Below are 23,886 nucleotides of genomic sequence, written 5' to 3' on the forward strand. Positions count from 1 at the left end.
TGACGCTAAATAGAGGGAAGTTCTTGAGGGAAACCTGTTTCAGTCTTCCAGAGATTTGAGACCTGGACGGAGGTTCACCTTCCAGCAGGAAAATGACACAAAAGATCCTGCTAAAGCAACACTTGAGTGGTTTAAGGGGAAACATTTAAACGTCTTGGAATTGGCAAGTCAACGCCCAGACCTCAATCCAATTGAGAATCTGTGTTATGACTTAAAGATTGCTGTACACCAGCAGGAACCCATCCAACTTGAAGGAGCTGGAGCAGTTTTGCCTTGAAGAATGGATACAATTCCAGTGGCTAGATGTGCCAAGCTTATAGAGACATACCCCAAGAGACTTGCAGCTGTAATTGCTGCAAAAGGTGGCTCTACAACGTATTTGGGGGGAGGGGGGTGAATAGTTGTGCACACTCAAGTTTTTAGATTTTTTTGTCTTATTTCTTATTTTGCATCTAAAAAGTGGTAGGCATGTTGTGTAAATCAAATGATACATCCCTCAAAAAATATATATTTTAATTCAAGGTTGTAAGGCAACAAAATAGGAAAAATGCTAAGGGGGTGAATACTTTCCACTGTCTGTACTTTAGGTCTTGTGTGGCTCAGTTGGTAGCACATAATGCTTGCAAGACGAGCATTGTGGGTTAAATTCCCATAGGGGAATGAGAATGTATGCACTCACTCCATAATATATGCTCTCACTGCTAAATTACTGAAATGTATATATTTTGGCATAACCTACTGCAATTAAATTTTTCCTCGTATAAAATAAGACAACACATTTATTCTGTGATAAAATAACATTTGAATGATGTACAGTGGAGTCTGACATTTTTGACACCCTTGATAAAGATGAGCAAAAAGGAAATTTAAATACTGAGCTATATTGTATGCTCCAAAAAAAGGGAAATTATGTTGTTTTATGCTAGTACAAATTGCAGAAAGAAATATATTTTGTTTTATCAGTAATACAAAAAATCTCAAAAAGGTAGGGGTCAAAATGATTGACACCCCTGTTTCACAATACCATTCAGTGCTTCGAGGGCCAGCCAACGAGAGCGTACAGGTCGAAGTGGTGGGTAGTATATGGGACCTTGGTGACAAAACAGATGGCACTGTGATAGACTGCATCCAATTTATTGAGTAGGGTATTGGAGGCTATTTTGTAAATGACATTGCCGAAGTCGAGGATCGGTAGGATGGTCAGTTTTACGAGGGTATGTTTGGCAGCATGAGTGAAGGATGCTTTGTTGCGAAATAGGAAGTCAATTCTAGATTTAACTTTGGATTGGATATGTTTGATGTGAGTCAAGAAGGAGAGTTTACAGTCTAACCAGACACCTAGGTATTTGTAGTTGTCCACATATTCTAAGTCAGAACCATCCAGAGTAGTGATGCTGGACAGGTGGGCATGTGCAGGCAGCGATCGGTTGAAGAGCATGCATTTAGTTTTACTTGTATTTAAGAGCAGTTCGAGGCCACGGAAGGAGAGTTGTATGGCATTGAAGCTCGTCTGATGTTGTTAACACAGTGTCCAAAGAAGGGCCAGATGTATACAGAATGGTGTCGTCTGCGTAGAGGTGGATCACAGACTCACCAGCAGCAAGAGCGAAATGAGAATAGATGAGCAGAAAATAACCTTCCACTGGTCCTAGGGCCCTTGTCAAAGCAGAGAAGTTGAGCCTCGCGCTTCTACGCTCGTAGTTGTTGCGGAAATTGACCCACTGAAATCCACACTCAGCGATATGACGTAAACAGCATAGTGGGTACATTTCCACAACAACTAAGAGAGTTGAAGCGTTAGGCTCAACTTTTCCACTGCTTTGGTCCCATAGCTACTGTACCACGCTCTAACAGCTTGAACCAAACCTGAACGCATGCACAGATACTGTGTGTGACTGTGTGAGAGTGAAGTATTACATCTCGCTCATCTCAATATCTGCAGTGCTGTAAGTGGCAACATCATTTAGCTGAGTCTACCTTTAAGGTCAATGGCATCATGAACTTTACCAAGAACACTTAGCCAAACACCTGGTTGCCTATGCCAGGAGGATGAAACTTGGCTGCAAGTGGATCTTCCAGCAGTACACAAACCCCAAATACACTTCAAAATCCACAAAGAAATTAAGTTCTAAAATTCTACATCAACCAATTTTTTCACATTTTCGTTTTTTCACCAGAAATGATTGCTTATGTATATTCTCATGTGTGTGTAAAATATTATTGTTCTCAGATGTTTTATTCACAGATATTTTGTATTGAAATGTTTGTTTTTTGCTAAATGCTATACACTGAGTGTACAAAACAATAAGAACACCTTCCTAATATTGTTTTGCCCTTTTTGCCTCAATTCGTCAGAGCATGGACTCTACAAGGTGTCGAAAGTGTTCCACAGGGATGCTAGCCCATGTTGACTACAATGCTTCCCACAGTTGTGTCAAGTTAGCTGGATGTCCTTTGGGTGGTGGAACATTCTTGAAAAACCCAGCAAAGTTGCAGTTCTTGACTCAAATTGGTGCATCTGGCACCTACTACCATACCCTGTTCAAAGACACTTATATTATGTCTTGACCATTCACCCTCTGAATGTGCGACAGGTAGCCTAATGGTTAAGATCGTTGTGCCAGTAACCGAAAGGTTGCTGGTTGGAATCCCTGTGTCACGCCTTGACCATAGAGAGCTTTTATTCTCTATGTTGGTTATGTCGGGGTGTGATTTAAGGGTGGGTTATCTTGGTGAATTATATTTATATGTTGGCCTAGTATGGTTCCCAATCAGAGGCAGCTGATAATCGTTGTCTCTGATTGGGGATCATATTTAGGTAGCCATTTTCCCATTGTGCTTTGTGGGATCTTGTCTATGTATAGTTGCCTGTGAGCATTATATTAGCTTCACGGTTCGTTTGCTCGTTTTGTTGTTTTGTTCTTTAAAGTTTTCTATTCCAAAAATAAAGGATGTAAACATACCACGCTGCATCTTGGTCCACTCCTTATAACGATAGTGACACCCTGGTTGAAAAAATCTGTCAATGTGCCCTTGAACAAGGCACTTAACCGTAAATGCTCCTGTAAGTCGCTCTGGATAATAGTGTCTGCTAAATGACTAAAATGTAAATTAGTTTGGCACATACACAATCCATATCTCAAGGCTTAAAGATCCTTCTTTAATAACCTACCTCCTCCCTTTCATCTACACTGATTAAAGTGGATTTAGCAAGTCATATCAGTAAGGGATCATAGCTTCACCTGGTCAGTCTATGTCATGGAAAGAGCAAGTTTTCTTAACGTTTTGTACATCCATTGTTTAGCTGGAATGGAGTGTTTGTATACTGTATTTTACTGTGATATATCGTTGTCTTAGCTAGCTATCTTAAGTAAGTGTAAGTGTATAAAATGCGAAATGACTAAAATGTTTAACATACAGATCTCATATTACTGTATTGATTCATTCTTTACTAAATATTTTGTAATAGCAGTACTATATATTTCTCTGAGAGTGAGGTGGATTTATAGTGTTTTTCAAAGAAACATGTTTATTTGTCTCTCTGAAAGTGATAGATTTCAAACAAATAAATGTTTGTCATTAAATAACCCCATGCAATGAGTAGATAGTTTTGAAACACACCAATCACTTTCATAATATCTTGAAAGAATTCAATCTAATTTACCAACATTTCTGAAAATGGATATAGCGTTTTGGAAAGAAACTCTTCAAATGGTTAATTGGCCACAAAATCAAACTTTTGCAATGGCAATCTCAGTCTCCAGACTTGAAACCCAATCAAAACCAGTGGTTTGAAATGAAGATCCTTGATATCCTTCGTCTGCACTTATAGTCCATAAGTGCAGACAAAGGATATCAAGGATCTGGAAAGATTATCTATGGAAGAATGGTTAAGATCCCTTCCAATGTGTTTGATAAAAATGCTCAGTGCCATTATCCTTGCAAGGTGAGGTATTAAAAGATACTGAAAACAGGGATGTTCATCATTTTGAGTCCTACCTTTTTGAGAAAAAATATTATCACTTGTCAAACAAAATCTGTTTCTCTGAGCAATTGAATTAGATATAAAATATATCAATCAAAAAAATGAGCATACAATATAGCTCAGTATTTGAATGATTTATGTTTATTATTTCTCATCTTTATCAAGGGTGTTAATAATTTCAGACCCCACTGTATGTGTTATTCAATGTCTATATATTCTCACGGTAATTATTACCAATCCCCTGCTCTGTTCTGGATCTGGGATCTGAGGGTTCATTACAGGTGCACAGTCAGAGGTATGGAGAATGAAAGGCTGGATCAGCTCATCAAAGTCATGCACACATTTCAATGAAGCAAACACTGCAGACAAACATCTGTGAGGGAAAGGAAGGTGTTTCTCTGAGAGCAGGCAACTTCAATTAATGTGACCCACAATAAAAATAAGAGAGTGCTCTGTCATTGTAATCTAGCCAGATAAAACCAGTCTCATATAAAATAAGAAAAATTCAATTTTCTCTACAGGAGGAAATGATCGTTGTCTATGATTAAGACAGAAAAAGGACAGCGAGGGTGAAGGTTCTCCGAAAAAATCTAACAGCAATAAAATGAAAAACCTAGTCCTGAATCTTGTCTCTCTGCACCAGTGATATTTTTAATTAAAAAGTTCCAAAGGTAAACATTGCCAGATCTTTTGGGAAAGTGGCAGTAACACAGTAAGATGCTATGTTGAAACTGAGCTATAATACTTTTCCATTCCATTTCGGCATATACAGTATGAATAGAATGAGCACAAGTCTGAACATTGCTGTACGGTCAACAGACTACAGGAGTTGTGGCTGAGGCCAAAGTTCATCCAGCCCAGATATGGCAACAGAACCAGGAGGCAGACTTAGGCTCCACATAAATCTAGTAGGCTAGTGACGGAGGAAGCAGTCAGTGAGCAGCCCAGCCCTGGGGCATAGTGACAAGCCCATACGGAGGTCTGTCCAAACCAGTCAGAGAGAGTCAGGACGAGAGTCAGGACACATGCTCGGTCGCAGGGAGGAGGGTTTCTCAGCCTGTGGGCTGTTCCCAGGGAACTGCTCATCTCCTGGATGCTGCCTCCACTTCACAAACTGCAGGCTAAACAGGTGTGGGAGCGTGGTCCAGAATGGGAGATTATATAAAAAATAAAACATCCGTAACACATACAGTCAAAAGTTTGGACACACCTATTCATGCAAGGGTTTTTCTATATTTTTACTATTTTCTACATTGTATAATGATTGTGAAGACATCAAGACTATGAAGTAACCAATGTTTTATATTTTGAGATTCTTCAAAGTAGCCACCCTTTGAATGCTTCACAGAGTTCAAGTAAAAGACACATCTCAACATCAACTGTTCAGAGGAGACTGTGTGAATCAGGCCTTCATGGTCAAATTGCTGCAAAGAGACCACTACTAAAGGATACCAATAAGAAGAAGAGACTTGCTTGGGCCAAGAAACATGAGCAACAGACATTAGACTGGTGGAAATCTTTGGTCTGATGAGTCCAAATTGGAGGATTTTGCTTCCAACCACTGTATCTTTGTGAGATCAGAGTAGGTGAACAGATGATATCTGCATGTGTGATTCCCACGTAAAGCATGGAGGAGGAGGTGTGATGGTGCTTTGCTGGTGACACTGTTAGTAATTTACTTAGAATTCATGGCACACTTAACCAGCATGGCTACCACAGCATTCTGCAGTGATACACCATCCCATCTGGTTTGCACTTAGTGATACGAGCATTTGTTTTTCAACTGGACAATGACACAACACACCTACAGGCTGTGTAAGGGCTATTTAACCAAGAAGGAGAGGAATGGAGTGCTGCATCAGATGACTTGGCCTCCACAATCACTCAACCTCAACCCAATGCAGAACAAGTGTTCAGCATATGTGGGAACTCCTTCAAGACTGTTGGAAAAGCATTCCAGGTGAAGCTGGTTGATAGAATGCCAAGAGTGTGCAAAACTGTCATCAAGGCAACGGGTGGCTACTTTGAAGAATCTGAAATCTAAAATATATTTGATTTGTTTAACACTTGTTTGCTTACTACATGATTCCATACGTGTTATTTCATAGTTTTGATGTCTTCGCTATTATTCTACAATGTAGAAAATAGTACACATTTTTTAAAAACCTTGAATGAGTAGGTGTGTCCAAACTTTTGACTGGTACTGTATGTTGCTGTCATACTGTCACTAATTACATGTTTACAGCATAATCACTTAGTGCTTAGGTGCAAAAGCGCTTTAGAAAAACCCTATCTCATATTGATGATGGTGGTGACCATTGCAGGAGCTTCAATTTCTCTCACAGCACACTCCAACGTTTCAGGCACCATAGCTGCATCTCACACATCATAGCTACTTGTTTGGTTGAAGATTAGCATCAGAAACCCACTTATGGTTGAAATTTCACCTTTACCCCTGATTAGCGACGCTGTACCGTGTGAAGTGGTGGCCGCTTTGTGCTTAAATGTAAAGCCCTTATCCTAATAATGGTGGCAGCCGTGTACCAAGGAAACTGAGGGGACTTGCACCTGTCAATAATAATAACACTCATATCCAGACCTGGCGGCCCTGCTGCAGACACACACACACACACACACACACACACACACACACACACACACACACACACACACACACACACACACACACACACACACACACACACACACACACACACACACACACACACACACACACACACACACACACATACATAATCAGAACACACATCTACTGCAGCCAGCCCACACTGATCACACAGACATGAGGACTCCTTGACATTTGGTTATATATCTACCGACCTTTGAAGAAGGTCATTTATATTGTATTCTGAGGAGGTCAAGATCAAGAGTCACCGATACTATCGCATTGACCCTGTGACCTCAAATTATGATGACACTTACGGGTAAGGACAAGAGGACACTCAGAGGTTACTTCAGAATGTACCATTTTAGGGTTAGAATTTATTCACACATTTAGTTAACAGTAAAATGAGTGAGACATGATTGTCATGTTGGGCTGGTGGTCGAGAGATGTGTTGTTGCATAGCTCCAATAGTCCCACTCTAACTGGCCAAGCTCCAATACCAATTATTACAGCAATTTGATGGATGAATCACTTCACTCGCTACACAAACAACAACCGAGGAGTAATTTCAACTGGATGAGTCTGTCCACTTTATACATTGTCCGTCACTATGATGTGCTTTCTATTTGCTGTTATTCATAATGGATCAATAAAATGAGGATAATTCCAATGTAGTAAAAGTTTGGCATGTTTTTTTTTACGTCATAGAAAACAGTTTAAGTATCTCTGGTTGTTTTGTTCTATGTTGTGAGAAATAAATAAGTAAATCAACCTTGGACACACACACACACACACACACACTGTAGACAATTGATATAATGAACAAACTCAGAAGAAAAGTGAAAGTGTTTATTTTAGAGGAAAATGACATGCTTCAGTAGAAATAAGTAATTAGTCATTTTACGTTCTCTGTAGGTAATTACCTACTGTGTTAATATTGACATCAAAGCAGTTTCATACAGTTGTTTGGGTAGTGGATAGTCACAATGCAACACAAAGCAAAGTTAATTATACTTACACTGTTGTTTAACTAACCAGATAGGTCATGTGTGATTGGGGACAGAAGTTGACTGAACTTGAATTTTGAAGCCCTCAGGGGTTTATATACCACAAACCTCTCAACATGTTATTTCGATTTAAGATCGCACACACGCTGTGATGCATGCATATTGCTTTTTATTTATTTTGATTTCATTATGCATAATCTTATGCAATATCCCCTAATTCCATGTCAACACCATGTCATTGTAGCTCCACACAGTCCCTGACCGTGTGGTGCAAGGACAACAACCTTTCCCTCAAAGGAGATGATTGTGGACTACAGGAAAAGGAGGACTGAGCACGCCCCCATTCTCATCGACAGAGTTGTAGTGGAGCAAGTTGAGAGCTTCAAGTTCCTTGACATCCACATCACCAACAAACTAACATTGTCCAAGCTTCCTGCCATGCAGGACCTCTATACCAGGCGGTGTCAGTGGAAGGGCCTAAAAAATTGTCAAAGGCTCCAGCCACCCTACATGTAGTCATAGACTGTTCTCTCTGCCACCACACTGCAAGCGGTACCGAATCACCAAGTCTAGGTCCAAGAGGCTTCTAAACAGCTTGTACTCCCAAGCCAAAAGACTCCTGAACAGCCAATCAAATGGCTACCCAGACTATTTGCATTGCCCCCCCCCACCCCACCGGTGCCCCGCACATTGACACATTGACTCTGAACCTGTACCCCCTGTGTATAGCCCCACTAAAGTTATTTACTGCTGCTCTTTAATTATTTGTTATTGTTCTCTTATTTTGGGGGGGGGGGATTTTCTTAAAACTGCATTGTTGGTTCATTTAAGGGCTTTTAAGTAAGCATTTCACTGTAAGGTCTACCTACACCTGTTGTATTTGGCGCATGTGACAAATACATTTGATTTGATTTGATTTGTAAATTTGTTTCAGTTTGACTGCCCAGAGGGGGGTCTAGTAGACTAGAGGGGGGTCCAGTTCAGCCCACTACTTTGCCCCTTAGGACCACCCTAGCGCTCAGATCTCTGAGATGAGATTACTTTATATTGCCTACTAGGTTTTATCACCATCCATCCACCTTTGCAAATGATGTAGCCTAGTTCCAATTATTCAAATGGTCTCCTGTATCTACCTGTATTACTACTGCACCCAGGGCCGTCTTAAGGCTATTTCAATTACTCTCTCTGGCATACCTCCCCCTTGATTGGCAACGAATTGAAGATGTGTGCCAGAGGCAATACTGTATCTTTGGATATGAATCAGGCCTGGTAAATACCCCTCTCTCTCTCCCCTGGCTGGAAGGATGGTGAATTTCCCCTCATTCAACCACTGATTGAGATGAAACAGCCAAAGGACATAAACATCAGATACTGCCAGACCTTGGTCCTCTCATCAAGCCACATCTGTTCGCCATCCCATTGCTAAAATTGTCCCTAAAATTGTTCAAAAAGTGTTGCTTTCCAAACTACAGGGTCGGTCCACCCAAAAGTATACACTCCCTCCCATTTCACCCCCGACAGACACACTTATCCAATCGATTCAGGCCATGGTGATGTTGTCGTGGCAACCATGCCATCCTTTTTCTTGACGTCTCTGTGACAAACCCAGCTAGGCTACTCTAGGCGGTGGCAGACCTTCATAGCACCTTCCCTTCCAGAGGCTGTAGCAGTCACACACACGCACACACACACACACACACACACACAGACACACAGACACACAGACACACAAACAGGGCTCTTCACCAGCAGCGTTGCTAGCTGTCTGGTTGATATATAAATAGGTAATTATCTGACTTGTGTGAGCCGGAGAGGAGAAAGGCAGCCAAAGCACCACTTGGCCAGCCTAAAACTAAACCTTCCTCTCAGCACAGGAATATTAATTGCTTCTGTAGTCAGTGCCCGGGAGTCTCTGTATTCTTGCATTCAGTTATTTCCTCACCAAATAGTCCAAATAAGGTAATCTCCTACTCTTCCTTTATACATCCTCCCATTGATTGTTTACTTCTTTTAACAAGGTTAACATTTGAGGGTGTTTTCATCTCACGCATTAATTGAGCCCCTAAAGTGACAGTGTAGTGAATGCATATTATTCTGCCTCTCTCTCAGTCTCGGTCTCTGCTGCTCTTGTGATGAGTTGTCCCTCTTTGTGTTATCCTCCTGGCCAGAAATGGATCTGCCTGTCTGTGGTGCCTGGGTGCCCCCTATAGGGCTCTGCACTGAACAAGGACTAAGAGAGGAGTGCTTGGATCCAGCCTTCACCACTTTCAGATTGTATTGTGGAACAAATCTAATAGGAGAGAATGAGAGAATATCAACGAGTGGTATTTTTGCAGTAAATAATGGGGGTAAAATCTGTGTATGTTTAAAACTATTATGGTGGGTGTCGTGTTGTTGAATTAGCGAAGTAGTCCATAGGTTCTAGTTCATCTCGCAAATAATTTGTTATACAGGTCTCACGGCTCAACCTCATTCTAGTTCTCTCATTCTAGTCACGTCTTCACTACTATAATAGGTAGATAATCTTGTGAAATAGTCTAATCAACTATACTGCAATAGGGGCTTTATCAGAATTGTGCAGAGAATTTGATATTCTATCCCTTATTCTATGACCTTTTAATATTGCCTTAGCCGAGATGCTTGAGATCTCTGGACAAAGATTAAGGACAAAGAAGAATGTCTGGACGGTTTAAACAGAAAAGTCTACTTTTGCTACCTTTAAATCTAACAGAGGTACAGACAGGCAAGGATTGGGTAAATTAGAGGTATTCAGACACTGGGAGGCAGATAGAAAAACCTTTCTTCATTCTCAAAACCTTTTAACAATAACAGCAATAATGTCGAACAAAGAAAGAAAAATGTTTCTATCAACTTCCATTTGTCCTCCAACAGTGGCTGAATAGCTGTCACCTCTTCGGTATGGTCGAGAGACGCTGGCTGACTGATTGGTAACAAATGATCCTGCTTCAGGCAGCTTAGCTCAGCTTACTGCAGCAGCACAGCTGAAATAGCCTGCAGTCAGTGGCCTCTATTCAAAGGGACAATTGTAATCGGGAGGACTAGAGAGGCGACTGTCTGAAGATGAATTTCCTCTGGCCTCCACTCAAGCTTTGCAGCAACAGTTGACATTTTCTGAGAAATGAGGCATGTTTCAATTTGAGCCACTAATTAGTGCTGTACTGTATGTTGTGTCGGCTGATATTGTACTTCAGAGCCATATATAAATAAGAGAAAATTCTGTAGGCCTAAGCCTGAAGTAATAATGCAGTCTAGTCACATACAGTATAATGTGCATAGAAACTGCAAACACTCTCAGTTCAAGGACTGCTTTTGTCACAGTGTCCTGTATAAATGGGACCACAGTATTTCTTTCTAAGGATTTGTAAGTATGCAAATTGTGTTATATATATTCAGAAAGCCTGGTGAGAGAGTGTCCCCACAATGAGAGAAACGCCAGAGAAGTGGGTCCCTGATGATTAAGAGCTTCATCTTTCCCCAGGCGACTCTCTCTCTCTGTCTCCAGAGACACATCACATTCCTGATCGTTTCCAGGGTCTAATGCTGCTGCTGTGGACCTCATACAGATGAGAGAGAGAGAGAGAGACCAGGCACCTCTGGATGGATCTGGCCTTATTTATCTTACAGATGAGTTTATCATAAAGCTTCTAGATGTCTAACTGCAAAGCTGCTAGTACAGCAGAGGGAGGGAGCTGCTATGTTGCTGGGAGGCAGCTTCATGCTGTAGCTCTGTTTTCATAAACATGCTGTAGCTACTAGCTAGTATCCACCAGACTGCTTAATCTTTGTTCCAAAGGCAGAAACTACACAAACAGTGTTTGACTGAGCCTACCTCTCAAAGAAACACTACACTAATCATATTTGATCCACTATGATTTCATCTCACTGCCTATAAAAAATAATCTCTCTGTGATGAAAAGGCCATATTTCTGTTTTATTTTTAGTAGAAGAAAAACAAGTTCCTACCTCCACTAATTAGCTAACACAGGAGCTCAGAGAGAGAAAAAAGAAAATAGCTCGAATTGTCCTCTCCTCTGAGTCTGGTGTAATTAGCACCTTTTCTTCAAACCACACAACATCACAGGTTTCCTAAATAGTTGTTTCTCTGCACCCAGTGGATTTCTCGACTCTCGTCTTCTATGGAGTGACCTATATGTAAAAGAAAGGTCAAGCGTGAGACAGAAAGCAGATGAGAGAAACACAGGGAAGGGAGAGAGAGAAACACAAAGGCAAAGGCAGACCCACACCAACTCACCAATCCACACTCAGATTCACTCAAGCAGGAAATGGAAGAAAAAATCTTTGGTTTTCCCCCATGAGAATTCACCTCCTCACAGTTACATGTCAGAGCTGGTAGGTGCACCTAGGGTGTGGGATCCTCCGCTAATTTTAGCGAGATCAAAGCCCAATTACCAACCAAAGAGAATATTTAGAGCCATGCACTACTAATGACATTATTATGTTTTCGTATTCTACCTAGTAAACAAGATAGTAGCTTTACCTCTGCGGGTTGTGCTTAGAGATTTAGATACTGAATCTGCCTTTACAAGCTACTGCTTGTGTTGCCTCAGCCTGTGAGATACTGCTGGTTTGCTATAGTAAATTCAATAGTTTAAAGGGAAATCAAAACGTAACTTTCTACATTTACCAGAGGCTCTTATCCAGAGTGATCAGGGTTAAGTGCCTTGCTCAAAGGTACATCCACAGATGTTTCACCTAGTCATCCCGGGGATTCAAACAAGCACACTTTTGGTTACTGGCCCAATGCTCTTTGGTTACCCTTGGTTGTTTAGTTTAACTCTTCATTTGGTACACTGTGGGGGAGTAGTAACTTACCATTTCTGAGCACCTCCAAGACGTATGATACCTACTAATGGTCTAGTATATACTTGAGACAGAAATTAAAGTAGGAAGGACTGGTGGGCGGAATCCGCAACAGTCTAGCAATCCAAAGGTTGTATGTTCGAGTCAAGTCGGAGACAACTGTAGCATTTTAGCTAACCCTTATTTGAAAAAATAACCCAAATCACCTAACCTGCTACCTAAATTCACCAAACTGTTGTGATTAGTTCCCCTAATTAGTTCTCCCAGTAATTCTACTTTGCTGTTATGGTGTTACTGTACAGCGTTGTACGAGATCTTCAGTTTCTTGGCAATTTCTCACATGGAATAGCCTTAATTTCTCAGAACAAGAATAGACTGACAAGTTTCAGAAGAAAGTTCTTTGTTTCCGGCCATTTTGAGCCTGTAATCAAACCCACAAATGCTTATGCTCCCTATACTCAACTAGTCTAAAGAAGGCCAGTTTTATTGCTTCTTTAAGCAGACAACAGTTTTCAGCTGTGCTAACATAATTGCAAAAGGGCTTTCTAATGATCAATTAGCCTTTTAAAATGATAAACTTGGATTAGCTAACACAATATTATTTTTTTGTTTGACCTTTATTTAACTAGGCAAGTCAGTTAAGAACAAATACTTATTTTAAATGACAGCCTAGGAACAGTGGGTTAACTGCCTGTTCAGGGGCAGAATGACAGATTTGTACCTTGTCAGCTCGGGGGTTTGAACTTGCAACCTTCTGGTTACTAGACCAACGCTCTAACCACTAGCCTACCCAGTTAGACAACATGCCATTGGAACACATGAGTGATTTGCTGATAATGGGCCTCTGTACGCCTATGTAGATATTCCATAAAAAAATCTGCCATTTCCATCTACAATATTAATTTACAACATTAACAATGTCTACACTGTATTTCTGATCAATTTGATGTTATTTTAATGGATTTTTTTTGTTGCTTTTCTTTCAAAAACAAGGACATTTCTAAGTAACCCCAAACTTTTGAATGGTAGTGTATGTTTTACTCATCTGAATAGATGAGCTAGAGGAAGATTTTATGAAGATGGACAACTTGTTTGCCATAGGAGTGGCTTCAGATTGGGTACAGTTTTTACATCACCAATGAAATAGGCCCATATGCATTCAAAGATGTGTCTAACTCTTTATAAGACATGACTAATGTTAGAAAATATGCCCTTCAAATGCAAACAGAGAGATGTTTACGTAGCTAATATTTATCGAAACAGATCGAGGACATTGATATCTGAAATAAAAGACACATTTACATTTTCTGAAATTATCTTTCCGTTTCTCCATAACAGTCTTTGATCGTGTGGCTTTGATGCTGAGTGTACACATTGATGTTTACAATCGCAGAAAGCTTCTGCAATAAACATTGAAACTTGTTGTACCTGTACTACCTTATATCTTACAGTGAAAACGAAGAATAACAAATGTGCAATGAAATAATCATGCGTTCTGCCTCCCCAAAATTCCTTCCTTGATCAATGTGTAATTTCTCTGGAATTCCAAACCCACAGAACATTCTATCAAAGAGTTAGTCTGGTATGTTGGTGTATGTTGTAAAATATAATAAACTAAAGTAGAGTGCCACGTACATGTTTTAATTTCTTGTCCTGAAACAAAACGTTTTATCAAAAACGAGATAAACCACATTGACAGTACAAAGCATCTTACTTATCGACAACTGGAGGCCAGTTGACGCTTAAATTTCAGAGAATTCACACATGCACTCTTCTTAGTGAACTTTGACCTCATATGCACTCCTCTGAGTGACCTCTGCCATATCCATTAATCAGTTTTGCCATGGTCAACCACCAATGTCACCTTTCCTCCCCTTGTGTGACACCCCAGCTACCCAGAAACAGCTGTGGGACCTCAAATTTCATGGAGGCAATATGTCACGATCATAAATAACTAGTTCTAACTCCATCGAGGCACCATGCATCATAGGCCAACTACAGCAACTGTCAGAAATAAATTCTTCAAACCCACGGCAGTACCTCAATGAGGTAGTGAACAGTGAATCCCAACGTTTTAGACTGTCCTTCTAACACCAAAAGGTATTCTGGTAATAATGGAACAAATAACCTCTCTCTGAAAAAGCATCAAAGTCATTTAAAAAAAAAGAGTTCCTGGATACAATATGTTTTGCTGTTGTTTGTGTTTTTACCGAAACTAACTTCTCATCTAAACCCATGCTATTCAACAACCTCAGGTCTCCTGGCACTCCCTCGACTACAGAGATGTTGGGTTCTGTGTCTCACTCTTACCTCTTTAGTGTTCTTCTCCCAATGATAGAACAAACTTTCCATTACTTTTAGATCCCATTACCTTCAGTCCTTGGCCAAACCCCAGCTGAAAACAGAAAGCCCATGACATTCATTACTTCCTCTCGGTGTTCACCACTGCTCAACGGACAGTTCACTTAGGAACTGTAACTCAGACTGCAAAGCAGTGAGTAATCACTATAACTTATCTTAAGAGGGCTCTAACTAAACATGAGCCATACAAGGCCCGGAATCCTTTCTTCCGTCTCAAGGAAAACGATAAACGGACTTGACAAGATGCTAAAGCACATTGGTCCTTTTCGCATTTTCTTGAACACAATTTGACACCCATGTCACAATTAAATTATGTTTAGAGGGCAATTAAAAATAGATAGAACACGTTTCTTAATCTCTGTTTTATAGAATTAAATAATTTCCTTGCAGGCTTGTTGTAACATCATAACAACATGGCAACATGACAGATTCAGAGTTCTTCTTCAAATCAAATCAAATTTGATTGGTCACATGCACGTGATTAACAGATGTTACTGCGGGTGTAGCAAAATGCTTAATGCCTTTCTCTTCTTGTAAAGATTTAAAAACAGGAGCCTAAGAACACATGTCAAACGTCAGAACAGCTTGCATCCCTCAATGCTTGAATAGATCACATCTAATGAAATTGTATGTGCTGTACCTGATCATAAAGGGGGAGTTTTACTGTAAGTGTACTATAATATGAAGCAGTATGTCTCAAAGACTACTCAAAGAAAAATAACTGAATGAGATGAACAAAAAAAGTAGAAAAACTTTCAATGACCTTGCACGTGGAGCAGTGTGTGGGGCAAGCATTGGAAGAGGTATCAGTTCAAGCAGAAGCAATTGCAGGAGTAATAACTGGTAGCAGACATGAAAGGTCTCAACCACAGGCACATACGGACGCACATACACAAGCTTATTAAGCCTGATCTTGATAATAATTACTTGGTCAAGTTGTTTCCAAACATGCAAATGTATTATCATGGCTATAAAAAGACCAAATCTGCAAAGGAAAATACTCCACAAATGTTATTTATTTAATATGCAGGCAACCATGTCGAGGAACTTATAAGAACACTTCTCTGTACATGCCGCCTGGAATCCCTAATCATAGTTAATACCGCTTAGCATCTGTAGAACTGTGAAACCGGATATCATCTCCCAACATGAAAAGAAAGACAAATGAATTTGGATGTTAATGCATATGTCATGAATAACAGACTTAAAATTATTTGCCACTGCTGTTTAGTTATGCCAAATAGTCATTCATTAATTCACTTTCATAGTGTTTGTTTTGACTTAACGAGTGGAATTTATAATCTTCATGATCACAAAGCTACAATGTTGTCAGCCAACCCAAGACATAATAATATATATATACAGTGGGGTAAAAAAGTATTTAGTCAGCCACCAATTGTGCAAGTTCTCCCACTTAAAAAGATGAGAGAGGCCTGTCATTTTCATCATAGGTACACTTAAACTATGACAGACAAAATGAGAAAAAAATCCAGAAAATCACAAACAAGCAAGATTTCTGGCTCTCACAGACGTGTAACTTCTTCTTTAAGAGGCTCCTCTGTCCTCCACTCGTTACCTGTATTAATGGCACCTGTTTGAACTTGTTATCAGTATAAAAGACACCTGTCCACAACCTCAAACAGTCACACCCAAACTCCACTATGGCCAAGACCAAAGAGCTGTCAAAGGACACCAGAAACAAAAAATTGTAGACCTGCACCAGGCTGGGAAGACTGAATCTGCAATAGGTAAGCAGCTTGATTTGAAGAAATCAACTGTGGGAGCAATTATTAGGAAATGGAAGACATACAAGACCACTGATAATCTCCCTCGATCTGGGGCTCCACGCACTGTGCATATGTTGAAGGTCAAGAATATGACATATTGCTATTAGAATGAAAGGGTTGTATGAGAACTAACAACTTCGCTCTATCAAATAGAATAACTCCTCTGTGCTTGGAATTGGATCCCTTATACTAGCTAGATGATTTTAGATGAGAGTGGCAAAACGTAGCTACTAGTTGGAAGCACAAAATCATCTAGAATGTCGTTGTATGCTGTAGCATTAAGGGGAAAGAAATCCAAAAGTAACTGAAAATAATTAGATTACGTTACTGAGTTTGGGTAATCCAAAAGTTACGCTACTGATCAAAATGTGGACAGGTAACTAGTAACTGTAGCAGATTACATTTAGAAAGTAACCTACCCAACCCTGATTAACATCAAGGGAGATACTGTAACCTTGCCATCCCTTTTGCTCCTGTGACTTTTCTTTAGATAAAAACAAGCAATAGCTCTCTTTCTTTATTTCTTTACTAAAATATATTCAACACGAAACTGGAAGTAGAAAAACAAAAGGAGAGAGAAAAAACTAAAGACCTAGATAAAACGTATTTGCAGAAAGACACCTGGACTGTTTCTATGGAGCCAGACAGATGTATGCCATTGTTCACATGCTACTGCGGCTCCATGCTGATCCAAAGACTCTTAATATTATGTCCCAGATGGTACCCTTTTCCCTATATAGTGCACTACTTGTACAGGGAATAGATTGCAACTTAGCATTCATCCCTATGCCATTCTTCTTATGGAACCTGGTGCTCCCTGTTGCTCAGGCTCCTCTTATTTTTTGCAGGCCAAGGGCATAGCTGTATAATGAGGAGAATTCAGTCATGCTCTCTGAGTACTTAAGTATGTATATGGACTTTCAAATTCAAGAGAAGACAATGCAATAAAGAACCCACCAGACACATTATCTTGAAGAGACCCATTTTCATGAGCAGGACCATATGAGAATTATACTTTATTATGACTGTCTTGAATTTCAAAACATTTTAAGCATGCAAATGTTGGCTCAACATTCAAGGATCCTAGCGGCTAGGAGGAGTATGGACCTTTTTAGAGGGAAAAACAAGACATTCTATAACTGGGATGTTGCATTAACTAGCGTGTGTGTGCATATATTCATGCTTATGTGTCAGTGTGTGTTATTTACGTATGTTTTACTGCCTTTCATTTCTGAATATGTTTTTATTTTACTTGAAGAAACAGCAAGGAAATTACATTTTGTTTTCAGTGTTGCAAATGATTTATGCTTCCAGAAATTACAGCAGCTCAGTCTGGCTTCACCTCAAATTCTCTTCATTCTTTATGCAGGTCCTGTTCTGCTCAGATCTGTTTGATTACAAAGACTCCCTCCCTGTGTCTCACACAAAACACCCAAGGAAATATAAACTAATGGTTGTTGTATGATCAACTTCATAATAAAAGCGGTAAAATGTAAAAGCACAACCCCAAGTGAGGGCTAGAGGCGTAGTAGACAAAAAACTTTGTTCAAATACATTGTTTGGAAAGTATCTGTGTGTGTCCCAAATGGCTCCATGAGCCCTGGCCAAAAGTAGTGCACTACGTAGGTCATTGGGTGCCATTTGGAACATTACCCCTGTCTCCCTGTGTATTCTCTCAAATAATTCCAGATGGTGTTCCAGGGAGCTGAGAGATGTAATGTATGCAGATTGATATGCAGTCCGGTCTTTGAAAACCCCTCTGTTTTCTTTTTGCTTTGTGGATCGGCAAAGTCATCCGGCTCATATGTTCATTAAAATACATTGCATGTGTGCAGCACAATATAAAATAGAATCTATGTTAAATATTATGGACTCTTTACGCTGTATTTACAAATTCACATCAATAGTATTTCAACTATATGCAAGAAAATGAAGAAAGTTTAGTGTCTAAAATCTACTCTTGTAAGCTGTATGATGTTGGGCCTAATGTACAGCAGGGTAGCCTAGTGGTTAGAGCGGGGGACTAGTAGCCGGAAGGTTACAAGTTCAAATCCCAGAGCTGACAAGGTACAAATCTGTTGTTCTACCCCTGAACAGGCAGTTAACCCACTGTTCCTAAGTTGTCATTGAAAATAAGAATTTGTTCTTAACTGACTTGTCTAAATAAATAAATGTACAATGCATAGGCTAGACCATGAACTTTGTTAAAACTCATGCAGCCTAAGAGCAATGTAATTGCAGTACCAGTCAAAAGATTGGACACACCTACTCATTCAAGGGTTTTCCTTTATTTTGATAATTTTCTACATTGTAGAATAATAGCGAGACATCAAAACTATGAAATAACACATATGGAATCATGTAGTAACCAAAAAGTGTTAAACAAATCCAAATATATTTTATATTTTCGATTCTTCAAAGCAGCCACCCTTTGCCTTGACAGCTTTGCACACTCTTGGCATTCTCTCAACCAGCTTCACCTGGAATGATTTTCCAACCGTCTTGAAGGAGTTTCCACATATGCTGAGCATTGTTGGCTACTTTTCTAATTAAAATACTAAATTAAATCTAAATGAATCGAAGACAGTGTCACCAGCAAAGCACCCCCACACCATCACACCTCCATGCTTCACGGTGGGAACCACACATGCAGAGATAATCTGTTCACCTTCTCTGCATCTCACATCATGTATCATGTCAGGTATTCCTGGGGCATGGTCCTAGGGCTCAGGTCCTCCGAGAGAGAGAAAGAAAGAGAGAATTAGAGAGAGCATATGTGGGGTGGCCAGTCCTCTTCTGGCTGTGCCGGGTGGAGATTATAACAGAACATGGCCAAGATGTTCAAATGTTCATAAATGACCAGCATGGTCAAATAATAATAAGGCAGAACAGTTGAAACTGGAGCAGCAGCATGGCCAGGTGGAATGGGGACAGCAAGGAGTCATCATGTCAGGTAGTCCTGCGGCATGGTCATAGGGCTCAGGTCCTCCGAGAGAGAGAAAGAAAGAGAGAAGGAGATAATTAGAGAACACACACTTAGATTCACACAGGACACCGAATAGGACAGGAGAAGTACTCCAGATATAACAAACTGACCCTAGCCCCCCGACACATAAACTACTGCAGCATAAATACTGGAGGCTGAGACAGGAGGGGTCAGGAGACACTGTGGCCCCATCCGAGCAAGCCCCCGGACAGGGCCAAACAGGAAGGATATAACCCCACCCACTTTGCCAAAGCACAGCCCCCACACCACTAGAGGGATATCTTCAACCACCAACTTACCATCCTGAGACAAGGCTGAGTATAGCCCACAAAGATCTCCGCCATGGCACAACCCAAGGGGGGGGCGCCAACCCAGACAGGATGACCACATCAGTGAATCAACCCACTCAAGTGACGCACCCCTTCCAGGGACGGCATGAGAGAGCCCCAGCAAGCCAGTGACTCAGCCCCTGTAATAGGGTTAGAGGCAGAGAATCCCAGTGGAAAGAGGGGAACCGGCCAGGCAGAGACAGCAAGGGCGGTTCGTTGCTCCAGAGCCTTTCCGTTCACCTTCCCACTCCTGGGCCAGACTACACTAATGTCTATTGCTCGTGTTTCTTGGCCCAAGCAAGTCTCTTGTTATTATTGGTGTCCTTAAGTAGAGGGTGCTTTGCAGCAATTCGACCATTCAAAAATGGATTAAATGTTTATTTTTCCATCATCATCATACAAACTATACCCCATAATGACAAAGCAAAAACAGGTTTTTAGAAACGTTGCTAATTTATTAAAAATAAAAAAGTGAAATATCACATTTACATAAGTATTTAGACCCATTACTCAGTACTTTGTTGAAGCACCTTTGGCAGTGATTACAGACTCGCTTCTTCTTGGGTAGGATGCTACATTCTTGGCACACATCCTTCTCTGCTGATCCTATCAAGCTCTGTCAGATTGGATGGGGAGCATTTCTGCTCAGCTATTTTCAGGTCTCTCTAGAGATATTTGAAAGGGTTGAAGTCCCTGCTCTGGCTGGGCCACTAAAGGACATTCAGAGACTTGTCCCGAAGCCACTCCTGCATTGTCTTGGCTGTGTGCTTAGGGTCGTTGTCTTGTTGGAAGGTGAAACTTCGTCCCAGTCTGAGGTCCTGAGTGCTCTGGAGCAGGTTATCATCAAAGATCTCTCTGTACTTTGCTCTGTTCACCTTTCCCTCGATCCTGACTTCTCTCCCAGTCCCTGCCACTGAAAAGCATCCCCACATCATGATGCTGCCGCCACTATACTTCAGCGTAGGGATGCTGCCAGGTTTCCTTCAGAGATGACGAGTTCTAGCTTCGTTTCATCAGACCAGAAAATCTTGTTTCTCATTGTCTCAGAGTCCTTTAGTTGCCTTTTGGCAAACTCCAAATGGGCTGTCATGTGCCTTTTACTGAGGATTGGCTTCCCTCTGGCCAAATAGTTCAATCTCGGTTTCATTAGACCAGATAATCTTGTTGCTCATGGTCAGAGTACTTGAGGTGCCTTTTGGCAAACTCCAAGTGAGCTGTCATGTGCCTTTTACTGAGGAGTGGCTTCCGTCTGGCCACTCTACCATAAAGGCCTGACGGTGGAGTGCTGCAGAGATGGTTGTCCTTCTGGAAGGTTCTCCCATCTCCACAGAGGAACTCTTGAGCTCTGTCAAAGTGACCATCGGGTTCTTGATCACCTCCCTGACCAAGGCCCTTCTCCACTGATTGCTCAGTTTGGTCAGGCAGCCAGCTCTAAGAAAAGTATTGATGGTTCAACTCTTCTTCCATTTAACCTCTCTAGAGTAGGTGAGACGCTCACCTCCCACCAGGCCAACATCCGGTCAAACTGCAGAGAGCTAACATTTGAAATACACCATTCGTTGCATTAACCTGATGACGGGTTAGGGTTCCTATTTGGGAACGATCCCTTCCGACGTTAACTGGGACGTGGCGCATGGAACACAAAAATATTCTTAGAAATATTTAACCTCCACACATTAACAAGTCCAATAGCTCAAATGAAAGATAAACACCTTGTTCATCTAGCCAGCAAGTCAGATTTCTAAAATGTTTTACGGCGAAAACATAGCACATATTTATGTCAAACCACCACCAAAGACACAGCTAATTTGAATTAGCCACGTTGAACAAAATATGCAATCAACAACCGCAGGATTAAAAGAAAAATAATTCACTAACCTTTTGAAAATCTTCATCAGATGACAGTAATAGGACATGTTACACAGTACATTTATGTTTTTTTCAATAATATGCAATTTATATCCATAAATCTCTGTTTACAATGACGCCATGTTCAAAAAATGCTACTCAAATGTCCGGAGAAATGATGATATCTGCCGGAGCTAACGTCAGATAACAAGCAATACACATCATAAACTTTGACTAAATATACATGTTCTACATATAGTTAGAAAGATACACTTCTTCTTAATGCAACCGCTGTGTTACATTTATTTTTAACGTTACAGAATTCGTTCACTAGGCTATAATATGAGACGGCGCTCAGAAATTAGCATTATGTCTCCTCTATCTCGGAGTCCACAGAAACCCATAATTAACACATTCATATTCCCTTACCTTTGATGTTCTTCGATCAGAAGTCGTGGAAGAAGTTATACTTACCAAAAACTGTGTTTGGTTTTCAAGTCTGTGTCTTTAGGTTATCAAACACGACAAATTCCGGTCGAAATGCAGGCAAAATTCTAGTGGATGCGCATCAAAACTTCAAAATTACATATTATATGTCGACTAAACTGGTCAAACTAAGTGCAGAATCGAGCTTTAGCATGTTCTAAACATACAAAACAATCCTTAGTGTGAACAGACAAACCTACATTGTTTGGTGAATCTTGGAACAAAGAGAGCTCCGGACCCGACGTGCGCATGAAAGTGCATGTATTTTCGAGTGACCCGGAGGTTTCAGCCCGCCAAAACTCGAGGGAGCGCGCGATTCTCACAATGGCAGGCCCCACTGAAAGGGGACATCGCGCTGAAGAGATAGGAACTGTTCCCAGATCTGTAGCTGGTTGGGAAGGGTGGGGGCGATGACGTCAAAGTTGTCCCAACTTTTCTGTTGCCAAGAGAGAGTTTGGGAGAATGGCTGCCCTGAGAGTTCTGCTTTACATAGAGACATAATTTGAACGGTTTTAGAAGCTTTAGTGTTTTCTATTCAATAATAATTATTATATGCATATATTAGCAATTTTTGGCAGATTTTTTTTCTGTTTACTATGGGCACGCAATTCCTCCAAAGGGGGCAGTAGTCAGCCCTATCTTTAACAGGTTTTAAACATTCTTGTAAATACATGTATCTTACATCATTTAAAAGATGAACGTCTTATTCATCCAGCCGTTGTGTCAGATTTCAAAAAGGTTTACTGCAAAAGTAAACATGCGATTTTCTGAGGACGGCGCCCCACACACACAAGAATTACTAGCATTTTCCAACCAAGCAATAGTGTTACGAAAGTCAGAAATAACAATAAAATAAATCGCTTACCATTGAAGATCTTCTTCTGGTGGCAATGCCAAATGTCCCAAGTACACAGTGAATGTTCGTTTTGTTTGATAAAATCAATTTTTATAGCCTAACACGAAACATTTGTAAACCGGTTGCGTCGTGATTTCCGTCTCATTCAACTTGGGACGAAGCGTTCGTGGTAATTACACACAATAAACAAACGTTTATCCAGTCATGGTTGGTTTCATTGCAATCCTCTGGTTGTTACTAACACAACCATACCATATGATGGTTCTTTTCCCGGGACGTATTGACCGAAACAAACCGATTTAAAGACACCAATCAATGACCTCATTGCGCACCAATGGTAGGACCGGTCTATCGTTGATTGACTGTATTTTGGCCCAATGACCATTGATCATCTTGAAATCTAGCTTGGAAGATAGCCAATAAGCTGAGGTAACCGGCAATATGTAATGGTTATACGTTCGAAGACCAGCCTTTGTAAAAGACGTTCCTTCGCCATTGCAAATCCTACTTGACGGCGCCACTAGTGTTACACATAGCAGTACATATTCAATAGCATTTTCAACAAGTTTATATATTTAAATTATGGTGAATAAATCAGGAAAAGCTCAAAACAAAGTCTAGGTATACACATTTAACCCAAATTATAGAGGAAATTGATCGAGACAGTGAGACCGAGTTTCTTCAGGAAGATGAATCTTTCAGCGAAGCTAGTTTTGCTAGTTTTGACTCCCAGGCGGAAGAAATGTTTCTGCACGGCGAGGATGCCATGCTGG

Source organism: Oncorhynchus tshawytscha, linkage group LG03, assembly GCF_018296145.1.
Source record: "Oncorhynchus tshawytscha isolate Ot180627B linkage group LG03, Otsh_v2.0, whole genome shotgun sequence".
Classification (NCBI taxonomy): Eukaryota; Metazoa; Chordata; class Actinopteri; order Salmoniformes; family Salmonidae; genus Oncorhynchus; species Oncorhynchus tshawytscha.